This window comes from Ambystoma mexicanum, chromosome 4p (assembly GCF_040938575.1).
Source record: "Ambystoma mexicanum isolate Mex_15411 chromosome 4p, UKY_AmexF1_1, whole genome shotgun sequence".
NCBI classification, from domain to species: Eukaryota; Metazoa; Chordata; class Amphibia; order Caudata; family Ambystomatidae; genus Ambystoma; species Ambystoma mexicanum.
The window spans coordinates 650,825,963-650,844,672 of record NC_090927.1 but is presented as its reverse complement, the minus strand read 5'-3'; positions in this window follow the sequence as shown (position 1 = coordinate 650,844,672).

Here is an 18,710-nt window from a genome sequence, read left to right as displayed (position 1 = left end):
CCGTTTTGGATTTGGAGATTGGGGGCCTAAAAACCTACCTGCACCTAATAATGCTAGGCCCAGAAGGTCTTCGGGCCAGTCACAGGCAGGGAGTGAAAGAGGTAGTCCCCCCAATGGGGTCCCTCGCTCTCCTGACTATGTAAGTCCTCGCTACAAAGGTAACAGACCCATCCTGGGTTATGTGTGGACTCCTCCAGCCCAAGGGGGGGGATCCAGCCAAGCACCTAACCCAGGGAACTTCCCTCCAAACTTCCCACAGGAGGGCAGAAATTTACCAAACCCTGGGCAGAACTTTTTCCCCAGATATCCACCCGACTTTCAGCCCCAAAACCATCCATCCTTCTTTCCCCAGGTCCCTGAGCCCAGACCACTGAATCCGGGAGAGGGGAGGCCAAGGGTGGAGGGGTACCCAAATCTTCCCAACCCGGGGTATTACCAGAGGAGGGACAGCTACCCTTCCCGGGATCAGCCCAGGGGAGAAAACAGGGCCCCGTATCAGCCTGAGCGGGTTTCCCATTTAGAGCGCCAGGTTCAAAACATGGCGCGGGAAATGGGTCATATACTGAGGGCGCAGCAGAACCCTCAGATCAGCATGCCGGCGCAGAACGCACCCAACTCTGGACCTGGTGCTCCAGAACAATGACGGGGGCAGCACCCCGATAACTCACCGGTTCCCAGGGAGGAGGCACAAGGGGAAGGGGGGTGTAAAGCCTTGGAGGAAGCTTCCTTCCTCACTTGTAAACAGCCCATGGAAACCCAGGAACCGGAAACAAAATCTCTTGCCCCTGAAAGTCTGCCTCCTAAGGAGCAGAGGGGGGGTAGGAGAAACAAAAGACCCAAACAGACTCAGTTTGAGGAGGAGATACAGATCTTCCAATTTGAGGGAGAGGGATCCTCAGAGGATCCTGGGAAAAGGATCTTCTCCTTCAGAGAGGGGGGAACTCCTCCCAAAGAAAAATGGGTCCCTAGGGATGCAAATCCAGACTGGGGCGATGTGGAGACTGAGCTACCGCCGCCCACCATCTCATCCCAGAACCAACAGCAAGAAAATCCCCTGGTTCAAACCCATCCTGGGGACTGCCTCCAAAAAGGGGGGGGCGGCCCAGAACCGGAACCAGGGGAACCCACAATGGCTCTGATCTCCAGTTGCCAACTTTTTCTTTCAGATTCCCAAGACTCTCCACAGAATTCTGCCCAAATCTCTTCGCTATCGATGTCCAAAACCAGAAAGTTAGCCCACCAGTTGTCCAAAAATGTACATTACCTATGCCCCCTTGAGGAGAAGGAGGGAAGATATTATGCCCCGGTACAAGTACAGGGGCAGGGTACAATCTCGGCACTGGTGGACACTGGATCTCAAGCTACCCTTCTGTCCAGAAGGGCCTTTGACGAACTGAATGCAGGAAGGGGAGAGAATTACCAAATTCCTCTCACCTCTCTTCCGGGACAACTACAGAACTTTGACGGGAAGGAAATTCCCGTTGAGGGGACTGCAGACTTGGACATTAAAATTGGGCGACATAAGTTGAAACACCCGGTCATAGTTGTGACCCCGGAGGGCACCCCTTGTTTACTAGGGAATGACCTCCTCAGAAGGTTGTCACCCCTAATAGATTGTGTAAACAAGGTCCTCTGGACCCAGACTAGCCGACCAATAAAATTAAAACAGAGTGTCAACCATGTTAGTTTAAACGGCACCTGCCACATGGTTGAACAAAAATCTGACCAAGTAGAATTTCACTTCCAGAATAGCCAAATTCCAGACGTGACAGTAATAGTAGTAGGACAACAGACTAGTGATGGGGGGTCCTCTCTATTTCTGAAAATCAACCTTCCTTCCAGTTTAAGGTGGTATTCCACGCTGGAAGGAAACACTCTGAAATTCTATACCAATCCACAATCTGAAACTCCCACTCCTATAGTCCAGAAAGATGTGAAATCAGCTCAAAGCCTGGCTGATATTCAGCAAATTGGAGAGCAGTTGTTCATCCCTGTTCAGTTAAATGATGGGAAGGACTCTGTTCTCGCTCGAGTGTGTGTGAACAACGGTAAGAGCTTCATCAGCGAAGCCATGTTTCGCCAACTTCCAAAAGATCCAGCCATTCCCACCTTCAAACTGATAGACAAATGGGAAATGGACCTGGAAGCACCCAATTCAAAACACCTCCTGCCAAGCAGGTGTATGCTCAAAATCTCCATTGGCAACAAGAGCATAGTCCATAATTGTTGGGTCGTGCGAGACGTCACTGCCGCCTTTTACTTAGGCAGTGACATTCTCAATCGCTTTGCCATTAGTTTGGACCTAATAAACTTCAAAGCTTGGTCCCGATTAGCGGATAATCCCATGGGCTTTGATGATCCAGAAAAAGCATTTAGGTCAGCTCAATTGCTACCTTATGCAGTTGAAATTCAGGTTAAAGAGGAAGTCACCATCCCAGAAAGGACCCGACAATTCTCCCTGGAAGTGAAAGTTAAAAGGGGACAAGAGTTGAAAAACCATGATGCTTACATACATCTAAATGCTTCTTTCCAACAGCAAGGGTTGGGGGTAAACCCAACTCCATTAGTCAACATAGAACATGACACCATTCTAATAGAGGTGGATAACAGCGACTTAAAGAGTATTACTCTAGCCGCAGGCACCATTATTGGAATGGCGGTTGATGACCGACATTTTTCTATCGACTTAGTAAATGAACTGTTAGGACCAATCCCCAAGGACTGTGTTGACAGTGACAGTGAGGACAATACAACACCAGACAGGATCTTTACCCGGCATGGGGGGAACTTCCTGGTGTACACTTCCTGCCCCTATGGTAAGGAAGATGTGACTTGTGACTTCAGGAGGGATGAGGTGATTTTCCAGGTCCATGAGGGCTGCCTTTCCCACCTGAAGCCTCCAGTCCAAATCAGCACTCTGACCAGGGACTTCTCCACCCAGCTGGAGGAGGCCGCTGAAATAGCCAAACCAGAAGTCTTTCCAGGCTTCAGGCAGATGGTGGAAGAGAGAGTCAACCTAGCTGATGCCTGTGTGACTCTGGAACAAAAGCAAAAGTTGAAACAAGTTTTCTTGGATTTCCAAGATCTCTTTGCGGTAGACTCCTATGACTGTGGTCGCACTGACATCCACACAACAACAATCCCCACGGACCCTGGCATGACTCCTGTGTTTGTGCAGCAATATCGCTTGCCTCTCGCATCAATGGAGTCCCTTACTGAAATAATTAAGAACCTTGAGTCCCGGGGAATAATCCGTCCAGTCCACAGCACCTTCAATAATCTGGTGCTGGGAATATTGAAGCCAAACGGCCAGTGGGGACTCTGCGCTGACCTCAGGGAGCTCAACAAACGGGTCCATACTTCCCGATGGCCTCTGCCCTACATTGACCAAGGTCTGGCCCAGATTCAGGGGTCACAGGTATTCACTGCAATAGACCTGACCAATGGATACTGGACCGTGCCTGTCAGTAGGGAGGACCAATACAAGCTGGCTTTTACCTTTGGGGGCCAGCAGTACACATGGACCCGGACTCCCTTCGGATACCTCAACTCCGGCAATGAATTCAATATTTTCCTACATAAGGCCATGCCCGACCTGGGTGCGAGGGGTAACCTGGCTTATGTAGATGATGTCCTCATCAAAAGTTCATCTGTGGAGGAACATATAGCGGAGATCCGTTATGTTCTGACACAGTTGAAGGCCGCCGGAGCAAAACTTTCCTTTCAGAAAGCACAGTGGTGTAGAACCCGTGTTAATTTCTTGGGGCATGAGATTACTCCTCAGGGTCTCTGTCCCCAGGAAAAGAAAGTGGAAGCACTTCAGAAACTGAAAGACCCCACAACTCTGCGGGAACTAAGGAGCCTCCTTGGACTGACTAATTACAGCAGAAAGTTCATTGAGGGCTACGCAGAGATCACCAGACCCCTGATTCATCTCCTGAAGGGGGGGGTCAAGTGGGAATGGGGTCCAGAACAAGCCGAGGCAGTAAGACAACTCAAAAGAAGCCTCTCACAAGCGCCTTGCCTAGCTTACCCTGTCAGAAACAAGGAGTTCTTCCTGGAGACGGGGTTCTCTAATACGTGCTTGACGGCAGTATTATATCAAAAGCATGACAAGGTCAATAAAGTAATCTCCTATGCGAGCAAAACTTTATCCTCTGTGGAGGAAAAATTCAACGATTGTGAGAAGGCACTCCTGGCGACGGTGTGGGCATTGAAGAATTACCGCCCGTTTATCCAGGGGGAACACATCATAGTGGAGACTCCACACCAGCCTCTGCAATATCTCCAAAGTGACAGAATCCGGGCCGGAAATGTGAGTAATTCCCGAATTACTTCCTGGATTCTGTCAATGCAAGGCTTTCCTGTGGAGGTCAGATATGGCCAAAACAAGAAGAGTCCCCTCGCGCAAGGTCTGGCTGACTTGCATGATTGTGCCAGAGAAAACTGTCTCGAGGACGAAAGTCTAAAAATCAAGGACAACATGGAGGCATACCTTAATTCCCCCCACAAAGTCTTTGAAGAGGACAAGTGTGAGGGAATGCCCACTGTCTATGTGGATGGATGCTCTTACCATGTTGACAACAACGGGGAGAAAGAACTGGTGGCTGGCGTAGGGAATGCATGGGTGAATGAGTCCCCAGAACCCTCCGCTGGATACAAAATTGGTCCCCGAAGTAGTCAGGTGGCAGAATTGATGGCTGTGCATCAGGCCATCCTCACTGCTGTCCAGCATCAACTCCACGAACTGGTCATAATCACAGATTCGGATTATGTACGGAACGGGTTCGTGGAGCACCTGGTTAATTGGAAAACCAGAGGCATGTTATGTGCTAACAACAAACCCTTGAAACATGGGAAGTTGATCCAAAACATTGATGATTTGGTCACCTCGAATGAGATGACCATCTACTGGAAAAAGATCAAGGGTCATTCCAAAGTAGAGGGACCAGACAAAACTGGAAATGACTTAGCTGATCAGCTGGCCAAAACCGGGGCCATCCAAGGGGGTCTAATTGAGATTGAGTCCCTGTTGGGGGAAATCCAGGTCACTGCTATCACTAGGTCCCAGACAAATGCTCACAACGACCTTTCAATTGCACAATGGAGTAAGGAGACCCCTGATGCTGATTTGATTACCGCTCAGAAGGGGGATCCAATTATTGGTAAATTTTACCAGCACCTTGAGGACCCTGAGAACTTTCCCCTGACGGATACCGATTACATTGGGAAAGAGGACCTAAGAGTGTTGATGAAATGTCCAAAAATGTTCCGAATCCAAGACGGTTTGCTGGTAAGGAAATCCAAAGCTGGCCACGATCAGTGGGTGGTTCCTACCTCATTCCGAAGCCTGATGTTAAGTCACGCCCATGATGCGGCCACTGCCGGTCATAGGGGGTTTCACACAACACTGGAAATCTTAAGAGAGGTTGCATACTGGCCACACATGGGGCAGGACCTCGACCAATACTTGAAGGGTTGTCTTGTGTGTGCACAATTTCAGCCGACATCCCTCACACACCGGGCACCTTTACAAAAGCGGGGGATGACACTGCCATGGTCAGATTTACAAATCGACTTTGTAGGCCCTGTGATTCGCTTGGCTAGGGGGAATAAGTACATGTTGACTGTGACATGCTTGTTTACCAAGTGGGTGGAATGTCTCCCAGCCCCAAACTGCAAGGCAGAAACTGCAGCTGCCTTGATGATTAACAAACATCTTTTCCCGTTTTGGTCTACCTCAAAGGATTGAGTCAGACAGAGGTAGCCACTTCACCAGTGAAGTAATGACAAAGATGTGGGAGATACTGGGGGTCAAGAGAAAGCTGCATATTGCTTATAGACCAGCTTCTTCTGGGGCAGTAGAGAGATATAACCGAACCATTGTGAGCATATTAAAGAAGTTTGTGGCAGATTCTGGGCCAAGTTGGGATATCCGATTACCTCTGGTCCTAATGGCCATCAGATCTACCCCTTCATCTGCAACCAAAATGTCACCATTTGAGTTGATGACTGGGCGCAAGATGCAAGATGGTGCTTCCTCAGCATTTGCTCTATAGGACCCAAGAGCAGACACTGATAAATGCCTCCACTACTCATGAGTATGTGGAGAATTTAAGGAAACACCTCCAACATGCTTTTGCTTATGCTCAGCGGAATCTAGAAAGATCAGCTGATAGCATGAAGACCCACTATGACCTGAAAACTTCCAGGAAGGAATATCAGGTGGGAGACCGGGTCTATCTATACAACTTCCAAAGGAACCAGGCCAAGCAGCGCAAATTTTTGCCTACATGGAAGGGACCCTTTGAGATCATCGACAAGATCTCCCCTGTGGCCTACAAAATCCACATCCCCAAAGGTCCTTTGGCAGCGGGGGAAGACAAGTGGGTCCACATAAACCAGTTGAAATGTTGCCATCCCAGGCACACTCTGCAACAACTGGAGGAATCCTCTGGAATCCTAGCGGGTACTGTCTCAGACTAATTCTGTTCCAATCATAAAACATACCACATCTAGTCTCTAAAATATTGTGATTTGCATGAAACTGTCTCTTAGTTATACTGTTTTTTTTTTCAAAATAAGAATGTAATGTTTCGTGATGATGAAATGCATATGCTGCCCCACTATCTCAACGGCGGTGGAAAAACGTCTATGAATAGGTATTGCCGCTCTTCCTTTGTCGTCCTAGGAGAAAGAAAACCTTGAGACGGGCCAAGGAGGACGATCCGGAGACCGGGAGCTGAGACGCAACGGGCTCGGGGTACCGCCCAATATTCCCATCAGGACCGGCGAGGAGAACCGATCGATCCGACCGGATGGAGGAAAAGATGCTGAACTGTGCCATCTATTGGAAGAAGATGAGGAAACATCCCAGATCTTGCGAGTCCCATCAGTGAAACCGAATGGCCATCGCAAGAGGGGGGCTTGTGGGATGTATTTACCCATGCATCCGAGCCCTACCTCAAAACTGTGCAGTACTGACATGAAAACATCATGATGGCCAGAGCTTCCCAGAAAATGCACAGGGAAATGCAGGAAGAATAGGCTGCCACCCATTTTTGCCGATGTTATGGGCACAGAAGGACACTGCCTAAAACCACCATTGGACTACCCGCACAGTAGTCTGAAACCATTGGGAATGGCAATGCTGATTGCCAAATGCAACCTAGAATTGTGGGGAATTCATTCTTAAATCCCAAAAATGGGTGCAGTACCAGTACTCACCACTATCCAAAAGCCGGCAGTTTAAAACCACCCTGTGTTTCTCTGAAGGCAGGCTCAAACTGTCTATTTTAAACATTGCAACACATCTAAAAACTCACTGGACACCAGCAGACATTTGGTAGAATGGAGTGTTGTGTGCCTACAAAATCTGGGAAATGAAGAGCCCAAAACAATGCTTATAACAAAACTGCTATGGAGTCAGCAGTTTAAGTTGCACTGGATTTAAAGACACTAAAATCGAAAATGTTTAGATTAAATGAGTGACCTATGTTTGGTGTCACATGCCTTTGTAACTGTTTAAATGTCATAGTTTTAAACTTAGAATCAGCCTTCTAGCTGCATATGTGAAAATGTTTAGTTTTATTTGAATGCAGAAACTGGGGAACAGAAATGACAGCTTAAAGAGATTCCAATTTGCCTGGCAACTACCCCCATCAGGAGTGAAACTTGAGTCACAGCTGTGTTCCCAGGCCTAGCTGCCCTTTTGCTGCTCACACTAAGGATATGCCATCTATCTGATAATTGAATTACCTGTGCTCTGCAGGAAAGTGAACAAAGCCCTGTCCTGGCTCAGGCAAAGGTTTTATTGGCAGGAGTCGTAAATGGTCGTAAAAAGTGGCTTCCTCCTGAGGAAAGGGGAGGGGCACTGCCTGTGAGAGCAAGCTGGCTTGGCAGAACTGGAAAAACCAGAAATTCAACCTTGTGCTGAGGGTAAACCACACCCCTTTGGAGCCAGAACATAACTTTAAAAAGATGAATAACTCATAGAGCGGACATGTGAAAATTGTATAAATGATACCATAATTCTTGTGATTTTTCTGCCCACAGTTTAAGAGGTTTTTAGAACCGGTGGTATGTTCAGGGGGGTTTTAGCGGAAAAGTGGATATTACTCTAAATGTATGCATGTTAAAAATCTGAAACTTCATCAGTTAATGTCCATACTCCCTGCACACATGTATGTAAAGTTGGGTCAATGTCCGAAAGTGAAAAATCAGTTAAAAAGTCAATTATGTGCCATTTCTGAATGCAAGCTCTTAGAAACAGCAGATTTGGACAGAGACATGGCTAAATTCAGCCACACCATGTATATGTAATTTCAAGCAACTGTGTAACTGTGAAATATGTCTTTTATTATCAAATATAGAATGTGTGCAATCTGACAGAGGAGTGTCCTATCTGCAAGCCATAAAATGACATCCCTCTGACTCACAGTTCATTCCCCAATCAAATAAGAAATGGAAGTTTGACCAATTAGAAGCTGAGAGAGAGGTAGGGTCAGTGATGCTAGAACACACCCACATTCTAAACACATAAAAGCAGACAGACATGACAGATAGGGAGCTTCAAATTCCATCTGCAGCGGGACGCTCTGCCGAAAAAATCCATACTTTACCTCCATCAAACCTCCAGAGAGCCAAACTAGAGACTTCAATCTATCCAGAACTAGAGACCCAGACCAGAGAACCAGAGAGAGCTGACCCAGATCACTGTGAGGTGCAGAGACCAGAGGCGAGTTTAAAACCTGACCAGATCCATGGCGAGGCCCATTTCACTCAAGAATATAGTGTGAGTACCTAGAAAACTGTGCAGAACCAATCTCCTAGTTAAAATAATATAATTCAATCTATTTAATCTAAGTAGAACTGCCTCCTAACTGTCACCTGTCATTTGTAAGCTGCACTTGTCTTTTTGAACTTTAAAATTTCAAATCTGAAAAACGACCTTTATTTAATCGCTCATATCTCCGCAACCGTTTGTGCTAGAGACTTGCAGTAACTTTCATTTTGAAGCTGAGATCCTAGGCTTTCCTAGGACCCCAAAACGATAGAGATAGTCCTTGTGGTTCCTCTGTAATAGCGCTCGGCGCATCCGCGAATTTTGCCGCGATTTGCAAATTTCTTCACATGTAAAAACTGCTGCTGCTTGCCTTCCATTTGCCAGAAATTCGTTTAACCTGCTAACTATCCCTGCATCATTGCTAGTGTGAGCCTGGACTAATATTAACTAGATACCACTCACCCTGAACATCTGAAGGGGAATTAAAAGCATTTTAGCATATTTTAATTCATTGCCAGCACATATCAAAGCAATTTGGGCCTGTGTTTTCAAACTTCTGTAGTCTAAGCTTGCTGGGGTGAACTGAATCACATTTGATTGCATTTCTGAGAACTGTGTGTTTTCCTTCCATTTCCTTGCCTTGCATCAAGGGGGGGAGGGGATTGCCAGAGAAAAGTGATTACATTGTTTGGTTGAAATCATATTGAGTATTTTCTGTACGGCATTCATTGAATATTGCATCCACCTGAGCTTACATAAAGCATCCTCTACCACCTTATACTTTTGTTCCTATTTACCAGTGGGCTACCTTATCCATTTCATGTCAACTCATTAGTGATTATAAGAAGTGTGCTAGTGCCAGATTCTCCGTTGTTGATCTTTATCATATCAGATTAAGTGTGCTATTCAATTATTAATTTATTATAAAGCGTGATATATATATATTGTTTACATTATCTAATAAACCTTTTAACTTGCAAAACAGAACTACTTCTTGGCTCAGTGGGGTCAGGGGGATTCCAAGAGAGGGGTGTTATATAGGGGTAGTCATCCAGAACGCATGAACTGGACATAAAGATATATCAATAAGGGTTTCCATTCAGTATCCCAGACTAGGCATTGACTTAGCTGTAGTGTTGAATTGAATCCTCTTACAAATTGAGGGCTCGTGCCGAGACGTTTGGGTTAGAATACCACTTGTGCAGCTTAATACAGTGTGCTAACTGACGGGATACATATATCCGGTCTGATCACCACGCTGTGTTACGCTGTAAAGCATTCCTCAAAAGGGACACTCCAAGAAAAGTTCTGTTCTGCAAAAATAAAATACTAACTTCTGTAAGTCAGGACAGAGACCAATCTCTAGAATGACGACCTTAGTAGACATGAAAATAGCCAGAGAGCACCTCTTGCATAAGCTATTTGTGAGAGGTGAATGGACCGAACAGGGCCAGGATGTGTGGTTGCAGGCCATCACACAACAGGTCACTGAAACAGGGTCAGATATATATAGAGATCAGGGTCCCTTACATGTGGCCCTGAGTGAACTATATATGGCTCCTAAAGCCAAAGAGGAACACAATAAGATTGCCAGGATAGCAGCATACCTGTACCTATATATGGGAGACATGCAGGATAGATGTGCTGAAAGCCAAAATCTGGCAAATAGGCAACAGATGGCATTACAGAAGGCCCAATCTGACCTGGTCTCTTCTGAGCAGAGGCTGCAGAGGAGCCAGGAGTCAGAAAATGACAGCAGACTGTACATCACTAAAATAAAGGAGGATATGGATGTGCTGCAAAAGGAAAAGTCAGAACAGGATACCAGATTTCTGGCCTTGCAGAAGGAACACCAAGAAGGTTTGGACTCCCTACTGCAAAGCCAGAAAAAGCTGGAGCAACAACTGGACTTCAACAGGGTATGTGCTGAGCAGGTAGTCACCCTGCAAGGCCACCTAGATAGAGTGAAGGCAGAGAGCAACAAACTAATTCTGAAAGACCTGGATACCCAGGCAGAGTTTGATCAGGAGCGCCAGAATGCTGGTGCCTTCCAAAGGCAAAGGGACGACCTGGCAGCACAGATGCAGGCTCTCAGTCAGGAAAGGGATACCTTAGGCCAGGAAGTCTGCCATTTAAAAAGAAAAATGGAAGAAAATCACCTGGCCCACCAGGGACTGGGTGACCTCCAAAAAGAACACCAGAACTTGCTAGAGCACACCAGGAGGGTGGAGGATGCTCTAGCAAGAAAGGAGCAGGCCAATAGGGACACAGCTCAGGAGGTAACCCTCCTGCAGCAAAGACTGGCCCAGTTCTCCAGGACCAATCAGGAAGCACAGAGAGAGAATGAGGCTCTCTGCCAACACAATGATAGGCTCCAACAACAGGTAGCGATGCAGGAGAGACTGATAGAGTCGAGTAAGGCCTTAACAGAGGAACTGAAAGCACAAATGCAGGCTCTTGCATTGCAACAGGGAGCAGGGGCGGATAGAGATGAGGTTCGCTGGGAAAGGGAAACTCCGGAGCATAACCTCAGGAGCCCTAGTACCAGAGGCCCTCATACCTCTCAGTCCCTGGACTCTGCCACCCCCATGTCCCCTGGCGCACGTGAGCACAGGACCACAGGGATGGCAGATTACTATCCAGCCAGAAGCATGGGGCTCATAGGCCAGTACCACCCAGGAATGGAGGGGTGGGCATCCGGGTATGGGCATCCAAGTACAGTACAGTTCAGTGGGGAACCCCAGGAGAGTAGGCCCATTAAGGGCATCCTGAAAACCTCTGCCCAGTTAGGTCAGTGGAGGGGGTACCCATCAAATCCTGGCAGCAAGGAGGAATCTGAAGACTCCTCTGAACTGCGCAGGACACAGGAGACCAGGTCCCCACATTCTGCCAGCCATTCCCAGGCTCGCAGAATCCGGGAAAACCTGGAAGAACAGACGGGAACCTCTGGGAGCAGTGCCTCTGAGTCCGAGGAAGAATGGACAAGGGTTACCCGAACCAAAAAGGCCAATAAGACAAAAAGGGCCTTGCTTAAGGACCCTTTAAAGCAGATTAAGGCGATCAGGAGCGTCATCACGCCTTACCATAAGAACGCTAAGTATTCTGTTTGGGAGCACTTAGAGTTGTTTGAACAAATGATGGAGACTTTCCATTTGAAGGACAGCCAAAGCTGTATTCAATATGTAAAGTGGACCTTCTCCCCGGAATACTCCAGTTTCTTTGCGGGGCTGGAGGACCAAAATCATTTAAGATGGTCCACCTATAAGGCGGCCATCTTGAAACATTTTTCTGTTCACAGAAATCCTCAAGAGGCTCGCAAGGCAGCCTACAATTTGCAATGTGGGGAGGATCAGGCCCCACAAGAATTTGTGCAGGAGTTAAAGCGGGCTTTTGCACAGACCACAAGAAGGGTGCGCACGGATAGCAGGGAATTTATAAATACGTTTTTCCATGCCTTGCCCAAATATATCATGACCCAGCTCGTGAGGGATTTTCACGAGAAAAGATCTTTAGACTGGGTCATTGAACAGGCTACCCGGATCTATGAGGTGCAGAAACCGATAGATAGCAAAAGTAATGCCCAGAAAAACCCCAAAGCCAACAGCACCCCTGCTGCTGCCAAGGTGGCAGAGGTAAAGGTCACCCCCGTTTTGGATTTGGAGATGGGGGGGCCTAAAAACCTACCTGCACCTAATAATGCTAGGCCCAGAAGGTCTTCGGGCCAGTCACAGGCAGGGAGTGAAAGAGGTAGTCCCCCCAATGGGGTCCCTCGCTCTCCTGACTATATAAGTCCTCGCTACAAAGGTAACAGACCCATCCTGGGTTATGTGTGGACTCCTCCAGCCCAAGGGGGGGGATCCAGCCAAGCACCTAACCCAGGGAACTTCCCTCCAAACTTCCCACAGGAGGGCAGAAATTTACCAAACCCTGGGCAGAACTTTTTCCCCAGATATCCACCCGACTTTCAGCCCCAAAACCATCCATCCTTCTTTCCCCAGGTCCCTGAGCCCAGACCACTGAATCCGGGAGAGGGGAGGCCAAGGGTGGAGGGGTACCCAAATCTTCCCAACCCGGGGTATTACCAGAGGAGGGACAGCTACCCTTCCCGGGATCAGCCCAGGGGAGAAAACAGGGCCCCGTATCAGCCTGAGCGGGTTTCCCAGTTAGAGCGCCAGGTTCAAAACATGGCGCGGGATATAGGTCATATACTGAGGGCGCAGCAGAACCCTCAGATCAGCATGCCGGCGCAGAACGCACCCAACTCTGGACCTGGTGCTCCAGAACAATGACGGGGGCAGCACCCCGATAACTCACCGGTTCCCAGGGAGGAGGCACAAGGGGAAGGGGGGTGTAAAGCCTTGGAGGAAGCTTCCTTCCTCACTTGTAAACAGCCCATGGAAACCCAGGAACCAGAAACAAAATCTCTTGCCCCTGAAAGTCTGCCTCCTAAGGAGCAGAGGGGGGGTAGGAGAAACAAAAGACCCAAACAGACTCAGTTTGAGGAGGAGATACAGATCTTCCAATTTGAGGGAGAGGGATCCTCAGAGGATCCTGGGAAAAGGATCTTCTCCTTCAGAGAGGGGGGAACTCCTCCCAAAGAAAAATGGGTCCCTAGGGATGCAAATCCAGACTGGGGAGATGTGGAGACTGAGCTACCGCCGCCCACCATCTCATCCCAGAACCAACAGCAAGAAAATCCCCTGGTTCAAACCCATCCTGGGGACTGCCTCCAAAAAGGGGGGGGGCGGCCCAGAACCGGAACCAGGGGAACCCACAATGGCTCTGATCTCCAGTTGCCAACTTTTTCTTTCAGATTCCCAAGACTCTCCACAGAATTCTGCCCAAATCTCTTCGCTATCGATGTCCAAAACCAGAAAGTTAGCCCACCAGTTGTCCAAAAATGTACATTACCTGTGCCCCCTTGAGGAGAAGGAGGGAAGATATTATGCCCCGGTACAAGTACAGGGGCAGGGTACAATCTCGGCACTGGTGGACACTGGATCTCAAGCTACCCTTCTGTCCAGAAGGGCCTTTGACGAACTGAATGCAGGAAGGGGAGAGAATTACCAAATTCCTCTCACCTCTCTTCCGGGACAACTACAGAACTTTGACGGGAAGGAAATTCCCGTTGAGGGGACTGCAGACTTGGACATTAAAATTGGGCGACATAAGTTGAAACACCCGGTCATAGTTGTGACCCCGGAGGGCACCCCTTGTTTACTAGGGAATGACCTCCTCAGAAGGTTGTCACCCCTAATAGATTGTGTAAACAAGGTCCTCTGGACCCAGACTAGCCGACCAATAAAATTAAAACAGAGTGTCAACCATGTTAGTTTAAACGGCACCTGCCACATGGTTGAACAAAAATCTGACCAAGTAGAATTTCACTTCCAGAATAGCCAAATTCCAGACGTGACAGTAATAGCAGTAGGACAACAGACTAGTGATGGGGGGTCCTCTCTATTTCTGAAAATCAACCTTCCTTCCAGTTTAAGGTGGTATTCCACGCTGGAAGGAAACACTCTGAAATTCTATACCAATCCACAATCTGAAACTCCCACTCCTATAGTCCAGAAAGATGTGAAATCAGCTCAAAGCCTGGCTGATATTCAGCAAATTGGAGAGCAGTTGTTCATCCCTGTTCAGTTAAATGATGGGAAGGACTCTGTTCTCGCTCGAGTGTGTGTGAACAACGGTAAGAGTTTCATCAGCGAAGCCATGTTTCGCCAACTTCCAAAAGATCCAGCCATTCCCACCTTCAAACTGATAGACAAATGGGAAATGGACCTGGAAGCACCCAATTCAAAACACCTCCTGCCAAGCAGGTGTATGCTCAAAATCTCCATTGGCAACAAGAGCATAGTCCATAATTGTTGGGTCGTGCGAGACGTCACTGCCGCCTTTTACTTAGGCAGTGACATTCTCAATCGCTTTGCCATTAGTTTGGACCTAATAAACTTCAAAGCTTGGTCCCGATTAGCGGATAATCCCATGGGCTTTGATGATCCAGAAAAAGCATTTAGGTCAGCTCAATTGCTACCTTATGCAGTTGAAATTCAGGTTAAAGAGGAAGTCACCATCCCAGAAAGGACCCGACAATTCTCCCTGGAAGTGAAAGTTAAAAGGGGACAAGAGTTGAAAAACCCTGATGCTTACATACATCTAAATGCTTCTTTCCAACAGCAAGGGTTGGGGGTAAACCCAACTCCATTAGTCAACATAGAACATGACACCATTCTAATAGAGGTGGATAACAGCGACTTAAAGAGTATTACTCTAGCCGCAGGCACCATTATTGGAATGGCGGTTGATGACCGACATTTTTCTATCGACTTAGTAAATGAACTGTTAGGACCAATCCCCAAGGACTGTGTTGACAGTGACAGTGAGGACAATACAACACCAGACAGGATCTTTACCCGGCATGGGGGGAACTTCCTGGTGTACACTTCCTGCCCCTATGGTAAGGAAGATGTGACTTGTGACTTCAGGAGGGATGAGGTGATTTTCCAGGTCCATGAGGGCTGCCTTTCCCACCTGAAGCCTCCAGTCCAAATCAGCACTCTGACCAGGGACTTCTCCACCCAGCTGGAGGAGGCCGCTGAAATAGCCAAACCAGAAGTCTTTCCAGGCTTCAGGCAGATGGTGGAAGAGAGAGTCAACCTAGCTGATGCCTGTGTGACTCTGGAACAAAAGCAAAAGTTGAAACAAGTTTTCTTGGATTTCCAAGATCTCTTTGCGGTAGACTCCTATGACTGTGGTCGCACTGACATCCACACAACAACAATCCCCACGGACCCTGGCATGACTCCTGTGTTTGTGAAGCAATATTGCTTGCCTCTCGCATCAATGGAGTCCCTTACTGAAATAATTAAGAACCTTGAGTCCCGGGGAATAATCCGTCCAGTCCACAGCACCTTCAATAATCCGGTGCTGGGAATATTGAAGCCAAACGGCCAGTGGAGACTCTGCGCTGACCTCAGGGAGCTCAACAAACGGGTCCATACTTCCCGATGGCCTCTGCCCTACATTGACCAAGGTCTGGCCCAGATTCAGGGGTCACAGGTATTCACTGCAATAGACCTGACCAATGGATACTGGACCGTGCCTGTCAGTAGGGAGGACCAATACAAGCTGGCTTTTACCTTTGGGGGCCAGCAGTACACATGGACCCGGACTCCCTTCGGATACCTCAACTCCGGCAATGAATTCAATATTTTCCTACATAAGGCCATGCCCGACCTGGGTGCGAGGGGTAACCTGGCTTATGTAGATGATGTCCTCATCAAAAGTTCATCTGTGGAGGAACATATAGCGGAGATCCGTTATGTTCTGACACAGTTGAGGGCCGCCGGAGCAAAACTTTCCTTTCAGAAAGCACAGTGGTGTAGAACCCGTGTTAATTTCTTGGGGCATGAGATTACTCCTCAGGGTCTCTGTCCCCAGGAAAAGAAAGTGGAAGCACTTCAGAAACTGAAAGACCCCACAACTCTGCGGGAACTAAGGAGCCTCCTTGGACTGACTAATTACAGCAGAAAGTTCATTGAGGGCTATGCAGAGATCACCAGACCCCTGATTCATCTCCTGAAGGGGGGGGTCAAGTGGGAATGGGGTCCAGAACAAGCCGAGGCAGTAAGACAACTCAAAAGAAGCCTCTCACAAGCGCCTTGCCTAGCTTACCCTGTCAGAAACAAGGAGTTCTTCCTGGAGATGGGGTTCTCTAATACGTGCTTGACGGCAGTATTATATCAAAAGCATGACAAGGTCAATAAAGTAATCTCCTATGCGAGCAAAACTTTATCCTCTGTGGAGGAAAAATTCAACGATTGTGAGAAGGCACTCCTGGCGACGGTGTGGGCATTGAAGAATTACCGCCCGTTTATCCAGGGGGAGCACATCATAGTGGAGACTCCACACCAGCCTCTGCAATATCTCCAAAGTGACAGAATGCGGGCCGGAAATGTGAGTAATTCCCGAATTACTTCCTGGATTCTGTCAATGCAAGGCTTTCCTGTGGAGGTCAGATATGGCCAAAACAAGAAGAGTCCCCTCGCGCAAGGTCTGGCTGACTTGCATGATTGTGCCAGAGAAAACTGTCTCGAGGATGAAAGTCTAAAAATCAAGGACAACATGGAGGCATACCTTAATTCCCCCCACAAAGTCTTTGAAGAGGACAAGTGTGAGGGAATGCCCACTGTCTATGTGGATGGATGCTCTTACCATGTTGACAACAACGGGGAGAAAGAACTGGTGGCTGGCGTAGGGAATGCATGGGTGAATGAGTCCCCAGAACCCTCCGCTGGATACAAAATTGGTCCCCGAAGTAGTCAGGTGGCAGAATTGATGGCTGTGCATCAGGCCATCCTCACTGCTGTCCAGCATCAACTCCACGAACTGGTCATAATCACAGATTCGGATTATGTACGGAACGGGTTCGTGGAGCACCTGGTTAATTGGAAAACCAGAGGCATGTTATGTGCTAACAACAAACCCTTGAAACATGGGAAGTTGATCCAAAACATTGATGATTTGGTCACCTCGAATGAGATGACCATCTACTGGAAAAAGATCAAGGGTCATTCCAAAGTAGAGGGACCAGACAAAACTGGAAATGACTTAGCTGATCAGCTGGCCAAAACCGGGGCCATCCAAGGGGGTCTAATTGAGATTGAGTCCCTGTTGGGGGAAATCCAGGTCACTGCTATCACTAGGTCCCAGACAAATGCTCACAACGACCTTTCAATTGCACAATGGAGTAAGGAGACCCCTGATGCTGATTTGATTACCGCTCAGAAGGGGGATCCAATTATTGGTAAATTTTACCAGCACCTTGAGGACCCTGAGAACTTTCCCCTGACGGATACCGATTACATTGGGAAAGAGGACCTAAGAGTGTTGATGAAATGTCCAAAAATGTTCCGAATCCAAGACGGTTTGCTGGTAAGGAAATCCAAAGCTGGCCACGATCAGTGGGTGGTTCCTACCTCATTCCGAAGCCTGATGTTAAGTCACGCCCATGATGCGGCCACTGCCGGTCATAGGGGGTTTCACACAACACTGGAAATCTTAAGAGAGGTTGCATACTGGCCACACATGGGGCAGGACCTCGACCAATACTTGAAGGGTTGTCTTGTGTGTGCACAATTTCAGCCGACATCCCTCACACACCGGGCACCTTTACAAAAGCGGGGGATGACACTGCCATGGTCAGATTTACAAATCGACTTTGTAGGCCCTGTGATTCGCTCGGCTAGGGGGAATAAGTACATGTTGACTGTGACATGCTTGTTTACCAAGTGGGTGGAATGTCTCCCAGCCCCAAACTGCAAGGCAGAAACTGCAGCTGCCTTGATGATTAACAAACATCTTTTCCCGTTTTGGTCTACCTCAAAGGATTGAGTCAGACAGAGGTAGCCACTTCACCAGTGAAGTAATGACAAAGATGTGGGAGATACTGGGGGTCAAGAGAAAGCTGCATATTGCTTATAGACCAGCTTCTTCTGGGGCAGTAGAGAGATATAACCGAACCATTGTGAGCATATTAAAGAAGTTTGTGGCAGATTCTGGGCCAAGTTGGGATATCCGATTACCTCTGGTCCTAATGGCCATCAGATCTACCCCTTCATCTGCAACCAAAATGTCACCATTTGAGTTGATGACTGGGCGCAAGATGGTGCTTCCTCAGCATTTGCTCTATAGGACCCAAGAGCAGACACTGATAAATGCCTCCACTACTCATGAGTATGTGGAGAATTTAAGGAAACACCTCCAACATGCTTTTGCTTATGCTCAGCGGAATCTAGAAAGATCAGCTGATAGCATGAAGACCCACTATGACCTGAAAACTTCCAGGAAGGAATATCAGGTGGGAGACCGGGTCTATCTATACAACTTCCAAAGGAACCAGGCCAAGCAGCGCAAATTT